At 42.0% G+C, this 22,049-nt stretch overlaps 1 protein-coding gene and 1 non-coding gene across 12 annotated transcripts in view; one reads left to right on the top strand and one right to left on the bottom strand.

Moving 5' to 3' along the window:
• Positions 1-10,837: 10,837 nt before the first annotated feature.
• The window catches only part of SYTL2 (synaptotagmin like 2), a 104,317-nt gene continuing 93,105 nt past the window's right edge, over positions 10,838-22,049 (top strand). For 10 of the 11 annotated variants that reach the window (XR_004424344.1, XM_033120204.1, XM_033120199.1 and 7 more), the window contains exon 1: positions 10,838-10,980. The gene's annotated coding sequence lies outside the window, so the exon portion shown is untranslated. The remainder of the gene's footprint in view (positions 10,981-22,049) is intronic. The other variant, XM_033120197.1, reaches the window with a different exon arrangement.
• On the bottom strand, positions 21,539-21,642 carry LOC117031411 (U6 spliceosomal RNA). Its single transcript, XR_004424549.1, has one exon. It is a non-coding gene; the product is annotated as a U6 spliceosomal RNA (small nuclear RNA).

Genomic DNA, 22,049 nt, shown 5'->3' with positions numbered 1-22,049 from the left:
CCAGCAGATGAGGGTCTCCTTCCTCTGAAGCAGAAGCCTGGCCATCTGCCCCAGTCCCAACACACAGCAGTCACCATCTAAGGAATCAGCTGGGACACTACCTGACAGCTCCTGCCTTCCCCTCCTGCCCCAGCGGGAGCCACTGGATGCCATCGTGCAGGAGACTCCGGTCTCCTCCTTCCTCCAGTCCATCTTGACTAAGCAGTGCTTCTCAGTTTGATGTGCAAACAAATCCCCTGGGATCGGGCCAAAATAGATACTGATTCCTTAGGTCTGGAGGGGATCAGGGATCCTGTGTTTCTAGTGAGTTCCAAAGGATGTCAGTGGTTCGTGAACTTCACTTTGAGTAGTAAGAGTGAGAATGAGAATGTGTGTGGACTAGCACCCTCAGCCTCACCTGGGAACAGGGTCTGGGATATGTTTTGTGTTTGTAAATTTATTAGTAAACATTTATTAACTATGTGGCCAGTGCTGTCCTAAGATCCATTCTTTGCTTTCAAGGAGCCTATAATTTAATAGAATGAAAGTTTATTTTGAGCCTCTATACTTTACACAGCTTAATTCTCACAACAGAAATATAAGATTATTAATATCCCTGTTTTGTACATGAGGAAACAGAATCTTAGAGAAGTTAAGACACTTGTCAAAGGTGACACTGATGGGAAATGACAGCCTGAATTCCAGTTCTCATCTCTCTGGCTCTGAGCCTTCATGCTTTTTGGGCCTCTCAGGCACCTTTTCCTTAATCTTCTTGTGTTGCTCAAATCCGTACAGTTGGGCTTCTGCCTCAGTTTCCTTGCCTGACATTTTAGTTTCAGGCTTAGACTGAGCCGTACTCCACATCCCAGACAACTTGGCTGGGGATCACGCACCTAACTCTTCCCTCCTCACCTACTCATCCCCCAGTTGGGGTTCTGCTATAGATAGTTCGGTTGCTTGGAAACCAAGTATTGCTGCATATTGCAAAATAGCTTCTAGACTCTAGCCAGAGGAATATTCCCTTTCCTCTATAATTCACTCTCGTGGTTCTCTGGCATTTAACCCTCAGCATCAGGCACTTCACAAAGTAAATAAGCTATGTAGTAGGCATTGTGACCAAAGAGGAAGTGGCAGTAATTTATACAAACTTCATTTTCTGACCTCTTAACCCAGGGCAGTACACATCATGGCCCAGGCATCCCTTCCCTAGGGATGGACATAGCAGTTAGTAGAGCTCATGATGTGACTTGTCCCAAATCACACCTCAGCTCTGCCGTCTCTGCCAAGGCTCTGGGGGAGCAGAAAGAGTGGCACAGAGTCTTAGGGAGTTGTCTGCACACGGTTGACGTTGTATAGACCACAGAAGCCTTGGCCTGTGATCGTGGCTTTGACTTCTCAGACTCCTCCCCACTCCCTCCTCCCACTGCCCCTCCTAGCAGGGCCTGCTTCTCCAGTAAGCAAGGAGCTTACTTCCTATTGGCTCATTTACACCCATTTAATTACCCAGGGCAGGGTAGGGAATTTTGCATCCACTGCATTCTTACTTAGAATGGCAGAATTTAGCAAGAGTTAGGAATTGAAATGTATTATTTTCTCGGTTTGTTACTCAGTGCCATCCTTTCTACCTCAAGACACTCAGTATGACTTTTAGTGAGAAATCTTTAGCAAAATTCTGTAAACCATTCCTCATACTCAGACTGACACTTGGGAGGATCATAAACCAGACTTGAGGCAATCTTCTACAGACCCTAGTCACTTTGCATGACACGTGTTACTTCCGTGAAAGTGTCCTGTCTCTCCACGCCCCTACCTGGCAGATGGTCACACCTGCACAATCCACGGCCAAGTTGGCCTTGGTCCTTCTGACCCTCTGGTGGTGTGTAGCTGGATCCTCTGATGGCAGCCCCGAGTCTGCTTCCCTTTGACGCCGAGGCTGCTTAAACTACACCCTGGGCAACAGCTCTGTAAGTCACTCAAATTCCTTTTGCACTCACTCCCACTTAGACAGAATGTAAACATGTTTATGGCCAGCAGTTTGGTGGCCTGTGGTTTCCTTTAATTCAACGTTAAAGCCCCTCTTGGGGTTTGCCATGGTTTCTTTGCAAGTCCCAGAATATTTATTTATTTACTCTGTACATGAAGGTGGCTGAGGGAGCTTCACGCTGACTACCCACAGCAGCCTGTAGTCAACACACAGATGATTTGGGGCTGACGTGGACCTCACAATGCGTCTCGAACACTTTTGAGCATTGTTTGATCTAGCGCTCTAAGAAGTAATCCAAAGTAAAATATCAAAGCTTTGTATGAATATTTTCCCTTTGGGACTCCACTCAAGTCTAGAAATTTTGTGGTCAAACTCTGTAATTTTTTTTATCTTTAATGTTGACTGTATAATTTTTGGCAATTTTCAGGCATTCTTTGTTGCAAATTCTTTTGAAACCAGTGGCAAATGCCTGGTATCATGGATAATCCTGACCACGAATTAGTGTTGAAATTTAAAAAAAGTTATTTCTTTTCAGATGTTCTAAAACCTGACTAAAGTGTATTTTTACTTTTTCTCAAGTACACATTGCTATTTTTTATCTTAGAAAATGTTACATGATTTTAATGTAGGAAGTATCTGACTAAAGACTATACAGGCTGATAGCTTATTCAAATTCTAATTTTATTGTTGACGAATATCATTAGGCAACATGTACTTGGTACTCTGAGGTTACTGTCACAACTCAGAAGATTCTCTAACTCCACGCATTTTTTAAACAGTCATCAATTAATCATTCATTCGACTAATATATAGTTAGTGCTTACTTTGTGCGGGAAATTGTTCTGGATTTTAGACCTTAAAATGATGAAAAAGATAGACCAATGTTCCTGCTTGCATGGAGCTTATATTCTAGTGGAGGCTCAAACATTTGATAATTAATAAGTGAATGAATGAACTGAATAAGTTAGAGGCCGGGATTGGGCTGGGTTGTGGTCCCGAGAGTGCCTGAGGCTTAGACAGAGCCTGGGGAAGTCAGTTTCCGGGTCTGACCAGCTTCATGACATTCCCCCTTCTCCCTGCACTCAAAGGCCCTAAGAAGCTCTGTCTCCACATTCAAGTGCTTGGGAGGTCCTTGCTGCGTTCACCACCACCCTCCCTCCCTTCTGCGCCCACTTGCTCCCTAACATTGGCTCCAGTTACAGTCCTTCCTCCCTCTTGGCTGACTCCTTTCTGCCAGGCGGCTTTGGGTTGATCCTTCTTTGGCCGGTTGTTGGTTCCTTTCCTTGTCTTCATTTCTACTTTCTGTCCTTGGGACCCCTTCGTACATTCCACAGCTATTGGCCAGCGCTACCTCAATCTGAGCCCAGCTCTAGTGTCCAGGTTGGAGCCTTAGACACCCCAGACTTAACAGGGGAACCAGATATCAGGGATTGGGGCTTAGCAAGAGCAGTTTCCAGACAGTGGGTCCTCAGATCCAGGCAGGCAGGGGTTTATCTAGTTTGGAGCAGGACCGTGATGGGGAGGAAAAGGTCAAGGGGTCGGGGATTCAGGGCTGGCTCTCTGTCTGGCAGAGTAACTAACTAACGTGCAAAGCACAGAGTTAAGGTAAGATTCAATTTTGTGAAAGGCAAGCATGACAGGGGTTAGCGGCAAGGCTGTAATTTGGTGGGCATATGGGTGCACGCCAAACACAGGCTGTGTTAGTATTAATTCCAGACTCCATAAGTGGGGGTCTGAAACCATTGATCTGACAGTCTGGTTAGGGCTGAGACTCACAGAGAGTTCTGGTTAAAAACACAGACTCTGAGAGGAGACAGAAGGGGGTGTGAATCCCAACTCTGCGACTAACTAGCTCTGTGACCTTGAGCAAAGTGCTTCACCGCTCTGATCCTTAGTCTCCTTACCAGTAAAATTGGGATGGTAACACTGACCTTACATGGATGCCGTGAGGATTAAATGAATTAATTTGGATGACGATGAGACCTCTTCAAAAAGAAAGAACAAGTCTTTGAGCAACTGGGGCTCCCCACGAAGCCCAAGAGGGGAGGAGACATCTGTCAGCAGCCCAGTGCTGGCATGGCTGGCGCCGGTTTCAACACCCGTCTGTGCTGTCGTTCAGGTCTGGCTGCTGAAGAGCTGAACATCCACCTCAGCTGAGCTCTCAGCTGAATGCAGCAGCCTAAGAAACGGCAAGCAGTGAGTGAGCAGCCTAAGAACAGCCCCACCCACAGAATCATGAGAAATAAGAAATCATTTTAACTGCTACTACTATGTTTTGGAGTGGTTTGCTGCACACCGATAGATAACGGAAATAGTTGTTTTTAATTCCTTTACTATTTTTCCTCTTCCATTTGGCTTTTAAAGGTGCAGAGGACAAAACACTGTAAAATAAGCTGATGCAGAGATATTTCTGCAAACTAATGAGCACGGTTTCTAGGGATGCTTCTAGTGTTGCCTACATTCAAGTCCTAATATAGGATTTGAATATACGGCTCGAGAATTGCTGTGATAATTGTGACTCTGGTAAACTTAAATGCCGATCTTCAGAGAATGATTAAAATGATAAACTCTTAAAACCTGGGATTTTGAGCTGGAAGAGATCTTGGAATCCATGTAGCCTAATCTCTTAATTTTAGAGATAAGGACACTGAGGCCTGAGAGGTTAAAGCCGCACAATATGTTGTTCGTAGGGCACAGAAGCGAAGCCAAATCTCCTGGCTTCTAAAGCAGTGTCTTTTAATAGGTAAGAAATAGGTAACACGTAGATGACCATTTCCTTTATTTTATTTTCACAATAAGCAAAGTGGATATTTTTGGCCTTTCCAGTTTTATAGATGAAACAACCTGAGGTTTGGATTTGAAGAGACCTGCTCATTTCATATAACTCATAAAATCAGGACTAGATTCTGAGTCTTATCCCAGGTCAGGGTTTTTTTTCATTATATCATGCTGTCTGTTGATGTTCAGTACAAAAAACACAAGGAAATAATGAATATATTTTTGAAAAAGAATCAGCAGCAGACACCAATCTGGTTCATCTTTGAATTCCTCATAGTGATATACCATGTACATAATGGTCACTCAATAAATATTTGTGATATGAAATGAGTACATGAATGAATGAATAACTGAATAAACAAGGGATGAAATAAGATGATGTTTCATTTTTACCAGGCATTCCATTCTTGAAGTATATTTAATCAAGATTTTTCTGTACTTGAACAAGAATAGGGGATAACAACCCCAGTCAGTAGTAATGACAACATTTTGTAATTGTTGTGCTTTGAATTCTAAAGCAGAGTAATAAACACAAAGGCATGTCACATATTTCAATATATCTCTCCTATCCTGTGTGTAAAACTCAGAAGGCCCTCTCTGGACATGGCATACTGGAGGGAAGGAAGTGAAGGGAGACCTTCCAAATGAGTCATCAGGAAACAAAGGTTACTCCCCTTCTCCCAAGGGGGAAAACAGACATAGAGAAAGTAACCCAGAGAGCCTTGAGCAGCCTTGTTCAATAGAAATATAATGAGAGCCACGAATTTTTTTTTAATTTAAGTATATAAGTATAGCTGGTATACAATCTTATTTGGTTATATTATTTTCAGGTGTACAGTATAGTGATTTGACATTTTTATACCTTACAATATGTTCGCCTCACTCATTCTAGTAATCATCCGCCACCAAGAGCCACATATTTAATTTAAAATTTTCTAGTAGCCACACTAAAACAACAGTAAAAAGAAATAGATTGAATTTATTTTGATACTATATTTTATTTAATTATCTTTTATTTAATTATCTTTTAATTAACTATCAAAATATTATCTTTTCAACATGAAATCAATAGAAAATTACTGATGTGATATTTTACTTTTTTTTCTGGTTGGTGTTTTACACTTATAGTACTTCTCAATCCAGACTCGTCACATTTCTGGTGCTCAATAGCCATTTGTGGCTGGTGGCTACCATCTTGGACAGCCCAGGCCTAGTCAACAGGACACAGTGATTCTGTAAAGAACAGGTGACAGCAATTACAACACAGAGGAAGTTGTGTCACAAGGAATGCCTGAGCAAATTACCCTGCTTTAGTCCAATGGCATAACCCAGACCACTGCATCTTGGAGGAAGGAGATTCTGCCACCTCCTGGAAAAGTCAGCCCCAGAGTTTCTGTAGCTGGCGGGGAAGGCGTTTGGCTGGGTAGCTCTGGACAAGTAACTTAACCTTCATATAACTCAGTTTTTCATCTGCTACCTCTTAGAGCTGCTCAGGCGATTACATGACGTAATAGGTAAAAGCATTTAGTTAATACCTGGCAGGTAGGAAGCACTCGATTCACAGTAGCTATAGTAATCTCCTAGGTTCTTGCCTTATCATACAAACCTCAACCCCATTTTGGATTTTTCCCCTTAATAAGGTTCGTAGGGCTCTCTACAGATCACTATTTTTTCTTTTAGAGAAAGTATAAAGGGGCTCTCAGGTAAGATGAATTTCAAAAAAAACAAACACAAAAAATATCATGAGTTACGTTATAATGAGCCGTCTATGTGAGGGAATCTCATATTAAACAAGACGGTCTTCTACTCTTTTTATTGTGGTAACTGATACACAAACATGAAGTTTACCATATTAACCACTTTAAAATGTACAATTCTGTGGCATTAAGTACATTCACATTGTTCTGCAACCATCACCATCATCCATCTCCAGAACTTTTCCAACATGCCACAAGGAAAATCTATCCAATAACTCCCAATACTCTTTTTCCCCAGGGCCTGGTAAACATTCTATTTTCTGTCTCTTCGAATTTGACTCTTCCAGTTATCTCATATAAACGGAAGTCTTCTGTTTTCCAAAGTAATATTTATTCTTTCTTTAAGCACTAAAATAAGAAAATATGTTTAAAACACTGATAAAGTAAACATAGAGAAGTTGTAAAAGAATAATTAATGTTGGAATGAATGTCGATAATGCACAGATGAAAAACATGGAAGTAAAAATTATGATTATTACACATACATATCTGAGGGAGATGATTACCACAAAGGTTTTTCCTTACTTTTTGAAAAGAACTCTGTATGAAAATATACGCGTATACACATAAATATAATTTAAGACATGTCTGCATAATATTGTTGCTCATAAAAGTTATAAATAATGATGCTGCAATCTTCACGAATATCAGAAATCTTTCTGGTATAGTAGATACTTTGGTTCCAACCTTGACTTTTTCGCTAGCTTGCCATTTGGCTTGGGGTTAGAGCCGGATCCTCTCAAGTCCCTCCGTCTTCATCTGTAAAATGCAGATACTAATAGCTGCCCTTCCTACATCATAGGGTTGATGTGAAGATCAAACAAGATAGTCAAAATGAAAGAGCTTTGAAAAATACAAAGCCCAACAGAAATGCAAGGCATTATTAAAGACTGTGGAGAGATTGCTAACACAGTTTGATTCAAGGCCAAAGTTTTGTACTTCCAAAAGTTAAAAAGATATTCAGTATTGGCAAATTATTCAGAAAACCAGACTCCTGCTTTGGTGACCCAGTACCATGACTGAACTGTGCTCTAAATGCTATACATTTGATACCTACTGCTATAAGTCATCCAACCACATTACCACACTAGATGTAATTGTACAGCATTTCAGCAATAGCTTCAATTTTTGGTGGGTAAAAAATTATAAATCCACATAGCTTCAAGACACAGTCACGTCTTCACAAGGAAGTTGTTTTTACTTTTCCATGGAGGCAAAAGAGCTGCTCTCTGTCACATTTCTACTGTGAGAGACCGGCCTGCCAATGCAATTTAACAAGCATTTGTTAAGTGCCTATGGCATACAAGTCATTTAGGGTAGAGATGGGGTTGGGGGCAGGATGGAGGTGGTGAGAAGAAATACAGGGAGAAAAGGGGTCCCTGAATTGGATGAGTTTTAACACTGTTGGGGAGTGGCCTATCCTGTCACAACTAACTGTAAAGACAGAAAAGGCTTGAGGAATACATTATGGGAGTTGGAGGGGTTTGAAGGATCAAGTCATTCAACATAGGAGGGCAGAATCTTGTGACATTTGTCCCAGGCCTGGATGCATGAGAAGGATTCTGTGGGTCAGAAATTGAGGGGAGACTATTTTAAGCCTGAAGGAACCACACCTAGGCTATTCCACAAGTAAATATTTCCTGCTAACTAGCTTATAAAACTAAACAACTTGGCAATGTGCCTATGACTCTACAAAGTCACAGCTGGGTGGTGTTAGGGGTTAAATCGCAGATTCTCAGTTGAAAACACCAGCCTTCTGGCATTTTACCATTCCAGGACAGCTCAGAGAACCATCGTACGTGACCCTGCACACAACCCTCTATTTTCAGTTCCATAGAGTTGCAAGAATTTTTTTTCTGTGTTCAGACAGGGTTTCCAAATTTAAATAACCCACTTCTAACTAGAAAATTCCTTCAGGCCCATGCTCCACCTGCGGGTTTCTAAGCTCACTTCTACTCCCGACCCAGTCAATTTTCACAGATCCAGCACCAACCTTAACATTTAGGCTTAGTGTTCTTCCGGGATTACACTTCCGCCTTCCAATGCATTACTGTTAGATTACCTTTCCCCAAAGTATAAGTAAGACCTCTCTTTTAACCCTTATCATACTATTAGCTAATGTTTATTGAGATTTTATCTTGGGCCAGGCAATATGCTATATGTATTACAGCATCTCCCTTACGTAGAGTGGTAATATTACTATTTCTGTTTTATAGAAGAGGGACAGAGGCTTAAAGAGGTTAAGTGACTTGTCCAAAGTCACCCAGCTAGTTTACTGGTGGAGTTGGGACACGCACCAAGTCTGTACGTTTAACCGCTGCACTGCACTAGCCCTCATCACTTGTCTTTCTCTATCAACAGAGAATTCTGTGAAATTTAAGTGTCACTTACATGCAAACCATTTTGAAGAGTGGCCATCTACTATAGGTTAAGAGGAACAAGCCACTGCTGACTTGATATGATCATGCTGAGATTTATCCAGTACTCTCTGTGCACAAGGCACTCTGCTAAACACAGGCACTTTCTCCTTTTAACTTTCACAGCAGCTTTAGTGAGAGGAACATTATCATCATCGCTTCAACAAATGAGCAAACTGCGGCACAGAGAAGTTAAGTGACTGGCCTAAAGACCTGTTAGAAAGTGGTGGGGCCAGAAGTTGAACCTTGGCCATTTGACATCACATCTCCAGCTTTTAACCTCTGAGCCATACCAGTTTTTTGGACAAGTTGAGGGTCCCCACCTGCCTGCCACAGAGCCTAAAGTGAGAATCCTTGGACCCGCCCCCTAGTTGGTAGGAGGAGGTGCTGTTCGTTTCCTGGGGAGGAGTGACGCTGGGAGTAGCAAGCATTGAGCGCTTTCAAAGCCAGGTACCAGGTGACGCAAGGCATCCACAGGTGAGCAAGACCCAGTGCCTGCCCTCCAGGCTGGAGGAGATAACCGACACTGAAAGCGAGGTACTAAAGCAAATGAGATCATGCCACTCCTCCGCTTGAAATCATTCAGCAGCAGCCATCCCCAACCGGATACCGCCGCTTCCCTCAGCACCGCAACGCGGCGGCTCTTCCTGTATCTATCTGTCTCCCTATCTCCCTAGCTTCACCCTGTGCAACAGTCACGACCTATGACAGGCATCTCTATGTCTTCCCTGCCTCCCTGCACCCACCAGTCTCTCCAGTTTCCATCTGACCTAAGTTATAGCCCCCCTTCAAGACTTATCTTGCTCACACCTTGTTAAGCTTTTATTGCCCTTCTCGCCCCGTGTGGGACTCTCTATATAACACTTTGTACGCCTAGTACGGCAGTTATTACCCTAAACTGAAATTATTTACAAATTTGTCTCTTCAAAGGCAGGGTGAATGGCTTGATCTTCTTTTGCATACCTGTGCATACCTTACACAGGGACACGGTAGACTCAGAATTGGGTGAAAGCCAGAACACGCACATGAATAGTGCAAGGATTAGGTCAGGTTAGCAGTCTTGTGTCCAGCACTGAATGAGGCCCTTGGAGATCCACATTGGTAAACTTGGGAGAAGGAAGGTCTTTGGAAGAACCGGAGGCAGACGTGGGCCACCCTCAGCTGGATGGAAAACACTAATTGGGGAGATGATGGAGAAGGAGAAGGCTTTAAGGTTTACCAATTTCGGAAGTTTGCCTGGGCTAGTCCCATCATCAGTAACTTTTTATAATTGGCTATATACAATATTGTATTTATAGGAGTGCCTGCTTCCCCACCAGCCAGCACCTTCCAGCATTGCACCAGTCCTCACTGCACAGCCAATGGGGGGCTCAGGCCCTACACCTCACCATTTATGAGGTGTTACTATAGTACTTTAAAGCACCACTTCATTTAATCGCCTCGACAACCTGTGAGGTCTTTTTTAAATCTATTTTACTCGTGAGGCAACGGATGCCCGGAGCGGTTAAAGCAGCTTGCTCACGAGGATCCACACCACTCCGCGCCCCTTTCCCTGCTGGTGGCGGATCCCAGAATGAGTGGAGGGGCTCCTCGTGCGCCACGCTCTTGGGCTCCACGGTTCCCTAACGCACAGTGGTCACAACCTAACAGCGTAGCATTTTTTATCCGCTCAGTAAAAAAGTTGTTTCGGGGCAAAGTATGCTTGAGAAGGTCAGTGATGAACAGTGTTGGCCAAGGAGGAAAAAGAAAACGGCGGGGGCGGGGAGGGGTGGGCGAAGGGCAGGGCGGGGGGCTGGAGCCCGCGGGCCGCGGGGGCGGGGCGGGGCGGGGCGGGGCGGGGCGCGGGCGCAACGCCATTGGCCCGCGCGCTCCGGAGCAGCCCCTGCTCTGCAGTCCCCACCCGCAGGAGGGGCCTGCACACAGCGCCCTGCTCTGACAGCTGCGGGGCGACACCTGGGCTGTCCCGCGAGCGAGCCGGGCAGAGCCGTCAGCGCCCCGCCGGGGGAGAGGAGGCTCGCGGCGCCCGGTCCCGAGGGAGGTAACGCGCCGCGCCCGGAGTTGCGAGGTTTGTACCAGCCGGCTTGGGTCTGCGGGCAAGAGGACGAGGGAGGCAGCGAGACGCGCTCCCTGCCCCGCTGCGACTGAAAGCAGCACTCCCGGGTTCTCGTGTCGACTTCTTTGCCCACTCGCTGTGTTACCTCGGGCAACCTTCTTCCCTCTCTGGGTCTCTGTTTCCTCCTCTGTTAAATGAGGGAGTTGGTGTTGAAATGATGCTTTTTAGTCTTCTGAGTTCTAAACCGTGAACTGCGTTTTGGCACCCGGCAAGCTCCCTCTCCCTTCCTCAGTTTCCCACCTACTGAAGAGCCAGCTAGCTGCGCTGCCCGGAGGGTCGAGTCTCCAGGAAGCCGAGCTGCCTGTGTAGGCGGGGGTTCTGCTGGGCTGTCCTGTTTCCTGGGGCTTTTGAGAACTGACCTTGGGCTTCGGGCTGGCTGCTGGCTGGACCTGGCTGCAGACTACCTGCCCCAGATTGCTGAGGGGGAAGTATGGCAGTGTTAGTAGGGCCTGTCTACAGGTGGGGTGTTGGGAAGGGGGATTTGGGAGCTGATGACTTCTACTGGAACATAAGCAGATTTGTTTTGGAATTCTCTTCCTACACTCAGACCTTGTCCCGCATTGAGTTATAAATCACAGGAATGGGATTTATCATCTTTTAAAGTGAAAAACCAACCACTTCAGCGGCTAAGTCGGAGGGCTCCATCAGCATGAAGGAAGTGGGCCTCTCTGAACCCATCCTGCCTCCTCCCTTTTCCCTTTTCTCCCTCTTCCCTTTATAAATCCCCTTTGACTTTGAGGGGCTCCACTTCCTGTCTCAATGAAAAGTCCTTATTTTTATTCAGTGCTAGTTTGTGACCAGCAGCTTCCAGAGCTTTGGGCTCTGGGTTGAGATGGAAGCCTAGATAAGAACAGACTATGAATCAGCCTCCTGACCCACACAGACTAGCAGGGATGTGCAGAGGAAGTCCAGTGGGGCTTCAGACAGACAGACAAACACTGAAAGGTAGGATGGATTCAAACTAGTGTCCAGTTTCCTGTCGCCTTCTTGGCAGCCATTCCCAGCTAGGGAACAGTGGCTTCAGCTGTCAGTTGGATGGAGCAGCCAAACAATGGAAGATGGTTGAAAGCAACTGCGGACTTTGATGGGTTTCTGTGGAAGGTCTCCAGAAGTCCCCCTTGACTCCCACCTACCCTCCACTCCCTCATCCCTGCAGTTCTTCTTCCTTAATGTGGTATCCAGGTGAAATCAGATTCCAGGACCCCTCAAGAGGGGTCGAAAAGGGGGCAGGGCAGTAGCAATATTGACTGTCTTTTATTGGGCACTTACGGGCCAGGCACTCTGTATATATGTCCTTAATTTTCACCAAGCCACGTGAGGAATGTTATACTGTTAATTACCCCATTTTGCAAATGAGAAACTGAGGCTCAGAAAGAACCCATCCCTGTCACATAGCTAGTAAGTGGCATAGCTGGGATTCAAATCCAGTCTCTCTGATTCTAAAACCTGCGTTCTTTCCACTTTTTTGGTGCTCCTGGTGTAAGGGAAAGCTGGAGTAGTAACAGCAGAAATGACTGCTGAGTTCTCACTAGGTGCTAGACACTGTTCAGAGTGTTCAGAGGTGTTATGTCATTTTTGGTGCAGGAGTTTCTGTGGTTCTGGTGGCCATCAGTGACCGCCTTGGCCTCTCGCAAGCAGCAGTCCTGCGCTAGGACGTCTGCCTGATCCTTCCCAGCTGCTAGTGAGTGGGTGGGGCAGGGGCCCTGTTTGCTTTATCCTAGAGGTGGTTTGAGGTCTAATGAAAGATTGATTGTCCACATCTGATCCGTTAGCCCTAACCGTTGGCTTGTGAATGATCCCACTGTCCCCTAAGAGGCCTTTCTCAGGCTTAGCTCAATAAACATTTGTGGAATGAATGAATTAGCACCTTGTGCAGAGTGGTCTGCTGTCCTGCAAAAATGTGAGGCCGCCCATGAGCAGCCTGGACCCACCATCCAGGCCAGGCAGCTCTCCTTCTCAGGCAAGGGAGGCTGGGTGGACTGTGCCCCTGTGGCTTCCAGATTTCCCTGGTAACATGTTTGCTGCCACCTGTTTGTAAAGAATTTTTAAAGATATAAAAAAAACTAACAGGAAAAGTGACTTAATTAATGAGGTTGCTGCTCTCTCAAAAAGAGGGAGAAATCAGATGGTACTATTTGCCTTAGGGTTCCCCAAGTTTTCCATAGAAGAGTTTCTGAGATGAATGACTGACAAGTGCTGGCTGAGGGTATGTAATTCAGATTGGCCCCAACAAGCCTGAAAATTGATGTAAGGATTTATGCAATTTTTCATTTGATTTCATACATCGAATTTGTGTGTGTGTGTTTGTATACATATCTATGTATATAAACCTTTTTCCCGCAAAATTCTTTGTGTAAAATTGGTGTCCTGGCATACTGATTTATATTCTTGGGGGCTGAGCATGCCCAAATGGAGAAGCAGGGCAGAGATTCTGGTCTGAAGACGTAGAGAACTGTTTGCATTTTCCATTTTCCATTCACTGGGTTTACAGTACTCGAGCTTCCCAGCTGCTTGTGGAGATAACTCCTTTTCCCACTTTTCAGAAAGAAGACTGTGTTTTAAAAATAAAAATAATCTTTATGTTTGTCTTCCTGCCAAATTTATTGAGATATAATTGACACATAACATTGTATAAGACTAAGGCGTACACTGATGATTTGATACATGCATATAGTGCTACTATTACTTTTTGTAGTGAGAATAAATTTTACTTAACAACTTGTAAGTGTATAATACAGTGTTAACTATAGTCACTGCACTGTATATTAGATCCTCAGAATTTATTCATCTTATAACGGGTTGTACCCTTTGACAAACGTTGCCCCATTTTCCCTACTCCCCAGCCTCTGGCAACCACCATTCTACTTTCTGTTTCTACGAGTTCAGCTTTTATTAGATTCCACATATATGTGAGATCATTGTTGTTTGTTTTCTTATGACCAAAGCTATACATATTTATTGTAAAATAGATTCAGATTAATATTAATAGTACTACTATGAATAATCAGTGCATTCACACTTGAGAGGTGGCCTTCCAAATCTTTTCTCTGCATCTATATGAGTAATTTTTTTAAAAAATGAATAAATGAATACAGCCCTTACTTTTGATTGAATTATTGTCAGAACTAAGAGCCATCTCAGATTGTTTTTGGAAGAATGTAGGAAGTTATGAATAATTACAAACATCATAAAAGTTAATCCTGTTTATGAACCCCAAAGTTCACCCCCCATAATTCACCTGTCATTTAGCTTCTAGCAGAGACAAGCACCTGCTGAGGGGCTGCTGCTGAAGTTGTAGGGTCAAGTTGTACTCCTTTTGAAGTGACTCAAGTGTCTTAAATGCTTCAACTGCAGCAGAAAAGGTAGCTCCTTGGTGGTGTTATATGGAAAATTTGAGCAGAAAATCCTAAAGCTAAATTGCATAGTAAGGCGGAGAGAGCCTTAGATAAGGTCAGTGCTACAGCATTGCATTTTATTACCTGTGTGACTTTGGGCAAGACAGGTAGCTTTCTTGAACAGATTTTCTCTTCCGTAAATTGGGGATAATGACATAGGTGTTTCTACCTTCCCCTAACAGACACTATGAGGACCAAGTGTCAGTGTTATTGTTACTTGCATTGCATGCAAATGTGTATGCTATGTTCTTTTAAAAAGTTTAGATGTAGAAGATTAAAAGCAATGTCGGTCTTTGTAAAATGCTGGCATCTAACTCTTGGACTTAACATTAGTAGGACTTAATTATGATGAAAATATTAAGTTTTCTTCAAAGAATATAGAATTATTTGATGGCTAGCATCTCATTGACCTTCATCACTATCCTGAACAGAAGAAAAGGACAAAAAAAATCCCATTTCACAGAATAAAAGCAGGCTTGCCATTCAAAGGAGCTCTGCATTGCACAGAGAGTCCCAGAGCTCCTGAGGGCTGTCTCTTATTGCCTTAAGAGAGCAGCTAGAAAGGGGGTATACCGGTGGGGGCATGGCTGAGTCCCTGTACCCACTGACTGCTGCAAGGGCTGCCCATAGACTTAGCTCCTGGCAGCTGGGGGAGAGGAATAGGCCCTGAATTGGGAGACAGGTGGCTTGGCTTCTACTCCTGCCTCAGAGACAAGCTGTGCAAACTGGAGTTAGTCGTATCCTCTCCCTGAGCCTTGGTTTCTTTATCTATAAAGTGAGGGAGTTGGATCAGATGAGATGCCTTCCAATCTTAAAAATCTATGATTCTGGGTTATTTTCCATTCACATCTACTCAAATAGAAGTTTGGTAGAAAATTACTACATCCAGATGAATCAGGTGTCAGAAAATGTTCCTACTTCATGTTGCTTCCAGCTCTGGGTTCTCCCTTGGGAGGAGAGAACTGCTTTCAGGCAACTTTTGGGAAGGTAGGTTGACAAAAGTATAGTGAAAGCAAATTATTTATGGTAATAAAGCCACGTACTAAGTACTCACCTTTTAAATATGGCATTTTTCCTTAGTGCCCACTGGGGACTTGTTCCTGTGCTAGGACTGTTGGAGAACGCTGAAGACCCTTGAGTGGCTCAGAACTCTAAGAGAGGGACAGAGAGAGAGAGAGAGAGAGAGAGGGAGGGAGACAGGAGAAAAGAGTGCAGTTGTGGTCGGAACGCCGTGGAGATGAAAAGACCAATTTGGGAGAAGATTGCTCCCCCAAGGGCTTGGACTACTTGGTTTAATTCTGCATTCACATTGCCTGATATTCAATGGAAACTTTGTAAAATATTTTTAATGAACGAATGAATGAATCACTCTTGTGACTGAAGGTGCTGAACTATGTTGCAATGACCCTCATGTGATTGCAGTGATACCTTTACACATGTGCAAAGTACCCAAACCTACAAAAACGCTTTCATGTGCATTGTCACTTGTAATGATGACAGAGATAAAAGAAGGCCAAAATAGAAGCATTTCCTAATGTCATACTTTCTAGACATTGTGCAGTTACTAGTAGAAATAGATTTGGCTTATTATTCCTAGATGATTCTTCTTTCCATAAAATATATCAAGAAATATTTCAGAGGGGCAGTAAAAATTGCACAAGTCTGCATTCAGAGTTAGAGGGAAAGAAAAGCATTGCTTAACTTCTGGGTAGAATGGACTTTTTTTTTTTTTAAAGCAATAAGATATCAATTTTATTAAAACTTGTACACATAAACACACACAATATGTTGTGAGTGCAAACTGGTACATTCACACTGAAGGCAATAAAAAATGTGCATCCTATATCAAGAAATTCTTTTTTTTCCCTTTTAAGATACTCTCTTTTTGTTTTTCAATTTTAGTTGACATTTAATAGTATTTTATATTAGTTTCAGGTGTGCAGCATAGTGGCTAGACATTCTTGTAATTTATGAAGCGATTTCCTGATAAGTCTACTATTCACCTGGCACTGTACATAGTTATTACAATATTATTGACTATATTCCTTACGCTGTACTTTACATTCCTGTGACTATTTTGTTAACTACCAATTTGTGCTATTTTTTATGACGGCTTAGGTTCATTTTATTGGTTTTCCAGTTTGTATTTCTTAATCACTTCACCTTTTCACCCAGCCCTCCAACCTCCTCCCATCTGATAAACCATCAGTTTGTTCTGCGTCTGTTTCTGATTTTTTGTTTGTTTTGTTCTTTAGATTCCACATATAAGTGAGATCATATGGTATTTGTCTCTGTCTGACTTATTTCACTTAGCATACTACCCTGTAGGTCCATCCCTGTTGTCGCAAGTGGTAAGATTTCATTCTATTTGATGGCTGAGTAATATTCCACCGTAGATATGTATCACTTCTTCTTTATCCAGTCGCCTATTGATGGGCCCTTGGGTTGCTTCCATATCTTGGCTATTGTGAATAGTGCTGCATTGAACACAGGGGTGCATATATCTTTTTGAATTAGTGATTTAGATTTCTTTGGATAAATACCCAGAAATGGAATTGCTGAGTCATAAGGTAGTTCTATTTTTTAATTTATTGAGTAATCTCCATGCTGTTTTCCATAGTGGTAGCACCAATCTGCAATCTCACAAAGAGTGTACGAGGGTTCCCTTTTCTCCACATCCTCGCCAACATTTGTTTGTTGAATCATTGATGATGGCCATCCTGACAGGTATGAATGAGGTGATATCTCACTGTGGTTTTAATTTGCCTTTCTCTGATGATTAGTGACATTGAGCATCTTTTCATGTCTATTGGCCATCTGTATGTCCTCTTTGGAGAAATGTCTATTTAGGTCCTCTGCCCATTTTTCAATTGGATAGTTTGATTGTTTGGTGTTGCGTTGTATGAGTTTTTATAAATTTTGAATGTACTCCTTATCAGAATCAGATGTATCATTGTCAAATATCTTCTCCCATTCGGTAGGCTGTCTTTTCATTTTGTTGATTGTTTCCTTTGCTGTGAAAAACCTTTTTCGTATGATGTAGTCTTATTTGTTTATTTTTTCTTCTGTTTCTCTTGTCCGAGTAGATATATCAGAAAAAAATATTACTAAGGGCAATGTCAGAGAGTTTACTGCTTATGTCTTCTTCTAAGAGTTTTATGGTTTTGGGTCTTGTATTTAAGTCTTTAATCCATTTTGAGTTTTTTCTTGAATACAGAGTAAGAAGGTGACCCAGTTTCATTTTTCTGCATGTGTCTGTTTAGTTTTCCCAGTTCCATTTATTTATTTATTTAAAATTTTTATTGGGGAACAGTGTGTTTTTCCAGGACCCATCAGCTCCAAGTCAAGTTGTTTTCAATCTAATAGTGGAGGGCGCATCTCACTGGCCCTTGTGGGAATCGAACCAGCAGCCCTGGTGTTATGAGCACTGCACTCTAACCAACTGAGCCAACCAGCTGCCCCGCCAGCACCACTGTATATTCTAGCCTCCTTTGTCATAGATTAAATGACCATATAAGCATGGGTCTATTTCTGGGCTCTCTGTTCTGTTTCATTGATCTATGTGTCTGTTCTTATGCCCGTGCCATGCTGTTTTGATTACTAGGGATGGCCTTGTAGTGTAGTTTGGTATCAGGTAGTACCTCCGTGTTTCCCCGAAAATAAGACCTAGCTGAATCATCAGCTCTAATGCATCTTTTGGAGTAAAAATTAATATAACACCCAGTCTTATTTTAATATAAGACTGGGTTTTGTATAATATAATATAAGGCCAGGTCTTATATTAATTTTTGCTCCCAAAGACGCATTAGAGCTGATGGTCGGCCTAGGTCTTTTTTTTTTTTTCGGGAAACACTGTAAGATACCTCCAACTGTTCTTCTTTCTCAAGATTGCTATGGCTATTTGGGGTCTTTTATGGTTTCATATAAATTTTAGGATTATTTGTTCTAGTTCTGTGAAAAATGACATTGGTATTTTGATAAGGATTGCATTGAATCTGTAGATTGCTTTGGGTAGTAGGGACATTTTAATGATGTTAATTCTTCCTATCCATATGCTTCCATTTATTTGTATCTTCTTCAGTTTGTTTCTTCAATATCTTTTATCTCTGAGTACAGGTCTTTCAATTCCTTGGTTAAATTTATTCCTAAGTGTTTTTATTTATATTTATTTATTAAAGATTTTATTGGGGAAGGGGAACAGGACTTTATTGGGGAACAGTGTGTACTTCCAGGACTTTTTCCAAGTCAAGTTGTTGTCCTTTCAATCTTAGTTGTGGAGGGCACAGCTCAGCTCCAGGTCCAGTTGCCATTGTTAGTAACGGGGCTACCACCATCCCTTGTGGGAGTTGAACCAGCAACCTTGTGGTTGAGAGGATGTGCTCCAACCGACTGAGCCATCCGGAAGCTCAGCTCAAGGTGCCCTGTTCAATCTTAGTTGCAGGGAGCGCAGCCCACCATACCTTGCCAGAGTTGAAGAATCGAGCCAGCAACCTTGTGGTTGAGAGCCCACTGGCCCATGTGGGAATCTAACCAGCAGCATTTGGCGTTAGGAACATGGAGCTCCAACCGCCTGAGCCACCGGGTCGGCCCCATATTTTTATTTTTTTGATGCAGTTGTAAATGGGATTGTGTTCTTAATTTCTCTTTCTGATAGTTTGTTATTGGTATATAAAAATGCAACCAATTTCTGAATATTAATTTGGTATCCTACTAGTTTACTGAATTCATTTATCAGTATCAATAGTTTTTTTGTTGGAATCTTTCAGATTGTCTATATATAGGATCATGTCATCTACAAATAATGACAGCTTTACTTCGTCCTTTCCAGTTTGAGTGCCTTTTATTTCTTTTTCTTGTCGGATTGCTGTGGCCAGGACTTCCAATACTATGTTGAATAAAAGTGGTGAAAGTGGACCTCCTTGTCTTGTTCCCGATCTTAAGGAGAATGCTTTGAACTTCTCCCCATTGAGTATGACATTAGCTGTGGGTTTGTCATATATGGCCTTTATTCTGTTGAGATATGTTCCCTCTATTTTCACTTTGCTGAGAGTTTATCATAAATGGATGATGGATTTTGTCAAATGCTCTTTCTGCACCTGTTGATATACTCATATGATTTTTATCTTTCATTTTTGTATGTGATGTATTATGTCAATTGATTTGCAGATATTGAACCAATCTTGCATCCTAGGAATAAATCACAGTTGATCATGGTGTATGGTCTTTTTAATGTATTGCTGAATTCGGTTTGCTAATATTTTGTTGAGGATTTTTACATCTATCTTCATCAGGGACATTGGCTTATAGTTTTCATTTTTGTAATGTCTGTCTGGTTTTGGAATCAGGGTAATTATGGCATCACAGAATGAACTTGGGAGCGTCCCCTTCTCTTGAATTTTTTGGAGCAGTTTGAGAAGAATAGGTCTTAATTCTTTTTGGAATGTTTGGTAAAATTCACCTGTGAAGCCATCTGGTCCAGTGCTTTTGTTTGTTGGGAGCTTGCTGATTACTGATTCAATATCATTAGTAGTAATTGGTTGGTATAGATATTCTGTTTCTTCTTGATTCAGCCTTGGAAGATGGTATGCTTCTAGGAATTTATCCATTTCTTTCAGATCGTCTAATATATTGGCATATAATTGCTCATAGTATTTGCTTAAAATTTTTTTTGTATTTTTGTGGTGTCTGTTGTCACTTCTCTTTCATTTCTGATTTTATTTATTTGGGTCCTCTCTCTTTTTTTTAATTGATGAGTCTGGTTAAAGGCTTATCAATTTTGCTTTTCTTCTCAAAGAACCAGCTCGTGGCTTCATTGATCTTTTGTATCATTTTTTTAGACTATGTTGTTTATTTCTGTTTTGATCTTTAGTACTTCCTTCTCACTTTGGGCTTTGTTTACTGTTCTTTTTCTAGTTACTTTAAGTGTAAAGTTAGATTGTTTATTTGAGATTTTTCTTGTTTCTTGAGGTAGGCCTGTATTGCTATGACTTTCTCTCTGAGGACTGCTTTCACTGTGTGTCATAGATTTGGAGTCACTGTGTTTTCATTTTAATTTGTCTCAAGGTATCTTTCGAGTACTTTCTTGGTCTCATTGTTAATCCACTCATTGTGTAATAGCATGTTATTTAGCCTCCATGTGCGTGTGTGTGTATGTGTGTGTTTTGTAATTGATTTCTAGTTTTATACCATTATAGTCAGAGAGGACACTTGATATGATTTTAATCTTGTTGAATTTATTGAGACATTTTTTGTACCCTCCCATGTGGTCTATCTCGGAAAATGTTTCATGTGCACTTGAAAAGAATGTATACTCTGCTACTTTGGGGTGGAATGCTCTAAAAATATCAATTAAATCCATCTGGTCTAGTGTGTCATTTAAGGCTGCTGTTTCTTTGTTGATGTTCTGTCTGGAAGACCTGTCCATTGGTGTCAATGGGGTGTTAAAGTCCCCTACTATGATTGTATTATTGTTGATCTCTCCCTTTTTGTCCGTCAATATTTGCTTTATATATTTAGGTGCTCCTATATTGGGTGCATAGAGGTTTACTAGAGTTATATCCTCTTGTTCGATTGACCCCTTTATCATTATTTAATGTCCTTCTTTGTCACTTATTACAGTCTTCATTTTAAAGTCTATTTTGTCTGATAGCAGTATTGTGACTGCAGCTTTTTTCCATTTCATTTGCATGAAATATCTTTTTCCATCCCTTTCAGTCTATGTGTGTCTTTCAATCTGAGGTGTTTCTTGTAGACAGCATATGTATGGGTCTTGTTTTCTTATTCATTCAGCTACCTTATATCTTTTGATTGGAGCATTTGATCTATTTAAAGTGATTATTGATAGGTACTTAGTTATTGCCATTTTATTATTCATGTATTGGATCTTTTCCCCCCAATTCTTTTTAAAGAAGTCCATTAACATTTCTTGTAATACTGGTGGTAATGAATTCCTTTAGCTCTTTCTTGTCTGGGAAGCGCTTTATCTCTCCTTCAATTTTAAATGATAGCCTCGCTGGGTAGATTGCTTGGTAGTCTTGCTTGTAGGTCCTTGCTTTTCATTACTTTGGATATTTCATGCCATACTTTTCTGGCCTGCAAAGTTTCTGTTGAGAAATAAAAATATGGACTGCTTCACGAATGTGCGTGTCATTCTTGTGCAGAGGCCATGTAATCTTCTTTGTATTGTTCCAATTTTAGTATATGTTTAGCGAGCACAGGCATTTTTTTTTTTCTCTTGCAGAAGCATTGTTTTACTGTTAGTCTTGACGGAACTGACCCCATCAGGTTCTGATTAGACAGATGTGTTTAGTGCTCGCATTACTCATGGCCACAGGCTCCAGGGCTCTTCTGCCACTGGCTGAGTCAGTTGATTAAAACACAGGGCTGTGAGGCTGAGGGCATGGGCTGGATCCCAGCCAACCCAAGCCGCTTCTCAGTCAGATCAGGGCTTCAATCACTCCTGTCCCCTGGGAGAATGACTGAACTGTGGCGTGTTAGATTTTTTTTTTTTTTTAATGGCAGATTCTTTACCACTGCTGATTTTAGACGAGTCATTTGCATTTTAGAAGTATGGGGTCTGAGTTTTCAGTTTAATTCTTTGATTCTTTTTGGAATGGATTCTAGGAT

This window comes from Rhinolophus ferrumequinum, chromosome 11, assembly GCF_004115265.2.
Source record: "Rhinolophus ferrumequinum isolate MPI-CBG mRhiFer1 chromosome 11, mRhiFer1_v1.p, whole genome shotgun sequence".
Lineage (NCBI taxonomy): Eukaryota > Metazoa > Chordata > Mammalia > Chiroptera > Rhinolophidae > Rhinolophus > Rhinolophus ferrumequinum.
Note: the sequence above shows the minus strand (reverse complement) of the source record. Positions and strands in the feature narration are given on the sequence as shown.